The sequence below is a fragment of the Mandrillus leucophaeus genome, unplaced genomic scaffold (genome assembly GCF_000951045.1).
Source record: "Mandrillus leucophaeus isolate KB7577 unplaced genomic scaffold, Mleu.le_1.0 Scaffold316, whole genome shotgun sequence".
Taxonomy (NCBI): domain Eukaryota; kingdom Metazoa; phylum Chordata; class Mammalia; order Primates; family Cercopithecidae; genus Mandrillus; species Mandrillus leucophaeus.
Genome location: NW_012103321.1, coordinates 1,973,048 through 1,978,087, shown reverse-complemented (window position 1 = coordinate 1,978,087; position 5,040 = coordinate 1,973,048).

Sequence of the window (5,040 nt, the reverse complement as noted above, 5' to 3'; positions counted from 1 at the left end):
CAAGTCACGACTTCTCATATTCAAGAATTTTAACAAACCCAAACATGATTAAAGATGTGTAATTATTCCCCCCCTCCTCCTTTTTTTGTTAACTGGTCCAACTCTAGAAAATCCTTATTTGTTAATAGCTTTGGATGTGATCTGAACAGTTGTAAACATGACTTTCAATGACATCATGATATCTTTTATTTGCAAAATTTGAAACTTTGATTTGCAATTAAAGGCACTTTATACTATATTGTAGAATATTATATATATCCAGTGAAAAAATGATCTACAATATATTAGTATGATATGAGATATATATTAGTGGCAAGTAGAGGGAAATGTTTGTGTGGGCTCAAATTTTTTGAAGGAAATTTAAGTGGTTGCATTTATTTTATAAAGACTCTTGCTTACCTATGTCACCTAGAATCTGCTGGGAGGCTTAAATGCTCAGTTAACAAGGACTGACTAACAAGACTGAGATGGATTTTCTCTAGCATCCTTCCATCAGAGGCCTTGTTATTCAAAAATATGCTGGCATCTCAAAGTGCCCAGTATAGTGCTTTACAGATAAACAATACATTATTGTTTGCAGATTGGTTTTATCATTGAAGCCTAATGAAAAAGAATTTTTCAATTTATATAGGGGTCTACGCTAATACATTTCCAGACTGCAGCTAGTTTTCTCTAACACTCCTATTGACCAGGAGATCTCTCAACACTGCTTCAGAAAAATAGCTTTTATCATATAATAAAGTCCCATGTGTATATATTATTGGAATGTATTCTGTTCAATCAACTTGTTTACTCAGCTTTTAAAATTACCACAGCTTTATCATATATCTTAATATATGATTAAGCTAGTCATTTATGTTTGCATGTTTATTTTCTGACCTAATTCTTAAAATTTAATTTTTTTAGTTAAAGAATAGCCTGGAACAGTTTTCTTTTTTCTGGTATCACAATTTATATGATTTATGGAGATGTAAAGTCATTACAACCTACTGTCTCATAGAATAACAGGATATGCTATTATTTTAATTTGCCTGGGTATATTATTTGTGTATCTTTAAGTGTTCCCTTTTATATCCTAAACTATTTCCCATTGCTTGATTTATTAGCTTTAAACAATCCAGTAATAATATGCCTTACAAAATTAAAAAAATTCAACATGCTTACATTCTTATACCAAACTGTTTCTTTCGTTCTCTCAATATTTCTTAATTAGATTGTGAAAAATGTAATCATGATTTTTAATGTTTATATTTTTATTATGTCACAGATTTTTAAAATTTGAAACAGAGTGTCACTCTGTAGTGCAGGCTGGAGTGCAGTGGCACGATCATAACTCACTGCAGCCTCAACCTCCCCGGCTCAAGTGATCCTCCCACCTCAGCCCCTCTGTAGCTGGGACTACAGGTGCCTGCTACCATGCCTGGCTGATTTTTGTATTTTTTGTAGAGACGGGGTTTTGCCATGTTGTCCAGGCTGGTCTTGAACTCATGGACTCAAGTGATCTGCCCTCCTTGGCCTCCCAAAGCGCTGGGATTACAGGTGTGAGCCACCGTGCATGGCAGCTTTTATATGTGAGTGTAATCAATTTATTACACCAAGCCTTTAACTATTATTTCTTCAATTATTTTTTAGTCTCCTTGTGTTTAATAATTTATGTTATTTGCCTTTATTTATAAAACTAGCTTGGCTGGGAATAAATATCTACCCTTTTACTTCTGGGGCTCAGTAGACTTGCTTTAGTCTTCTGGCAACAAAGGTTTCGCGTGGCCAATGGAGTAGTTCCTTGCACATCCCACCCCATAGGTGAGATGATTGATTGATTGATTGGTTGATTTTTGCCTGGGTGCTTATAGTATCTTTTAGGTTCATCTTTGAAATTTTGGAGTTGATTGTTATATATCAATTTCAGAGGGCCACAGTATGCCTCTTCAATCTTTTGTAGAAGGTTTTTTCCTATTGTCTTTTTTTGCAAACCTTTCTCTTATTTCTTTTGTTTCCTTTTTTAGCGATACCAATTCCTATTTTGGAGCCCTTTTGTCTTTCATTTTCTTTCATTTTCTCTCTGCTATTTGTGCAGTATTTTCTCTTTTTCATGTCATTTTGCTCAGTTTCCTCAATGTGATTCTTCATATTTATGACTTTATTTTCACTAGTGTCTATGTCCTCTTTTGGTATGTCAAATGTTTCCTTCATTTAAATCATGGTTTTATTTTTTCTATTTATTTTATTTTATTAATTTTATGGAAAAGCTATTTTCACCTTGACCTTCATTTGCTTTTTAAAAATATGCTTTATAATGTAGTTTTCTGTCATATTTGGCTATCTTTTTGTTTTTTTCTTGAAGTATTTCTTTATATATACATTTCTTTTATATATGTGTATTTATATAGACAATATAATACATTCCATTACATGTATTATGTATGTAGTACATTCCATGCTTTATACATTTCATGCTGGTTCATTTCTAGTTACTATTCATCTTAGAGTTAAGGCTTTTGGGGAAAAAAAAAAGTGAGGTAGGAGAAGATGGACCATTTAACAAAATAAAAGAAAACATAGTCCTTCGATGTAAGAGCATTGAGAAGAGATGAAAAAGCCTTAAGAAAAAAAAAAATGATACAACAGCAAAAAGAGATAAATAGTGAAATGGTAGAGCTCAAAAAGAAATGAGAGAGAAAAATAAAAACCCAACAGAAATCAAGACAACATTAGATGCTGCAAAGAATAGAGTAGATGGCACAGAAACACAGTCAATGATGAAGAGAGTAGGCTTGAAAAGCTATTTTTTAGTGGGCTGGTTATTTCTCTTAAAGATAAAATATAACAGAAAGGCTGTAAGAGTGAGCTGTGTTAATTAATTGTCTTTGTAGGCTTTACAAAATAAAGAAAAAAAACCCCTTTGTGGGTTAGATTCTGCTATTATCTAGTAGAATATCTTTTTTGGTCACATTGAAAGTTCCCATGTCACAAGATTTCTTATGAATTGATGTTCGTTTTGTCTTACCAAGAACAGGTCACTATTCTCCATCTCATTTCTTTCCTCTCACCCCAGACGGTGGGTTTTTCTTTCAGTTTATCAGATTTTTCCTTTACTTATCTTGATTTCCTTTGCCACAGTGTGTTGTCAAACAGTTATAAGGAGTCTCAAGTGCTTTGCCATGTATCCAGACCTTGCCTTTGCAAGTAAGGAGTTATCGATTTCACTCCTCATATGGTGATCTCCCCATAATACTGAAGATCTGCATTATCCCACTATCAGCTTCCTCTCTCAATGAGTTCTAACACTCACTGCCTTTGGTTGACTTCTTGAAGTTTGGTTCATCAATGTGGCTGCATACACATTTTATAAGTCTGTTTTCACACTGCTTTAAAGAACTACCCTGAGACTAGGCAATTTACAAGGAAAAGAGGTTCAATTTTCTCACAGTTCCACATGGCTGGGGAGGCCTCAGGAAACTTATAATCATGATGAAAGGCGAAGGTGAGGAGGCAAGTCCTTCTGAACATAACCTCAGATCAGACATGACAACCTACTGAATTTAAGCATATTAGTCAGCAGAGGAAAAGAAATTAACCAGGACTCCCTCAGCAGTAGCAAGTGAACAGGGAAGAGCCCAGTGTTGAATCCCTGCCCCACAGTGGGGTGTGGGAAATGGGGCATATTGAAGACCGACTCCCTGGCAATGCTCACGGCGGGCCCAAGTCCTTCTGATTGAGGCCCAGCCCATGGACGGTGTGATGCTGCTAGTGGTCCCCAGCGTGCCAAGCCCAGTTCTTCCCAGAGTTGGGTTGCTTGGGAATGCAGACCAAAGTGAGTGGTAAACTCCATCTATGGCTAAATACTGGCGTGAGACCAATAGTCAACACGTACCATAAGGGAAAGTTAAAAAGAACTTTGAAGAGAGACTTCAAGAGGGTATGACCCACTCTGGGGATGGTACCAAGTAGGGAGTTTGACTGGGGCAGTCAAGGCATGTCTTACATAGTGGCAGGAGGAGTAGGGGACTGCTAAAAACTTTAAAGCCATCAGATCTTATGAGAACTCATTACCCTGAGAAGAGCATGGGTGAACCACCCCGTGATCCAGTCACTTCCCACCAGGTCCTTCCCCTACTTGTGATGATTACAATTTGAGATGGGGTTTGGGTGGGGACACAGAGCCAAAACATATCATTTCATCCTGGCCCCTCCCAAATCTCATGTCCTTCTCACATTTTAAAACACAATCATGCCTTCCTAACAGTCCAACAAAGTCTAAACTAATTCCAGCATTAACTCAAAGGTCCAATTCCAAAGTCTCATTTGGGACGAGGCAAATCCTTTCTATGAGCCTGTAAAATCAAAAACAAGTTAGTGACTTCCTAGATACATGGGAGTACAGGCATTGGATAAATACACCCATTCCAAATGGGAGAAATTAGCCCAAACAAAGAGGTTACAGGCCCTGTGCAAGTCCAAAGCCCGGTGGGGGAGTCATTAAATCTTAAAGCTTCAAAATGATCTCCTATGACTCCATGTCTCACATCCAGGGCGCAGTGATGCAAGGGCCAGGCTCCCAAGTCCTTGGGCAGCTCCACCTCCTACCATTCTGGGGTCTAGAGAAAGGTGGCCCTCTTCTCACAGCTCCATTACCCAGTGGGGACTTTGTGTGGGGGCTCCAATCCCACATTTCTCCTCTGCATTGCCCTAGTAGAGGTTCTCCATGAAGCTTCCACTCCTGCAGCAGACTTTTGCCTGGACAGCCATGCATTTCCTTACATCCTCTGAAATCTACTCAGAGGCTCCCAAAGCTCAACTCTTGTCCTCTGTGCACCTGCAGGCCAAATACCAGGTGGAAGCCACCAAGGCTTGAGGCTTACACCCTCTGAAGCAAAGGCCCAAGTTATACCTTAGCCCCTTTTAGCCATGGCTAGAGCTGGAACAGCTGGGACACAGGGCGCCATGTCCCAAGGCTGCACAGAGCAGCAAAGCCAGGGGCCCAGCCCACAAAACCATTTTTCCTTTCTAGGCCTTCAGACCTGTGATGAGAAACTGCCA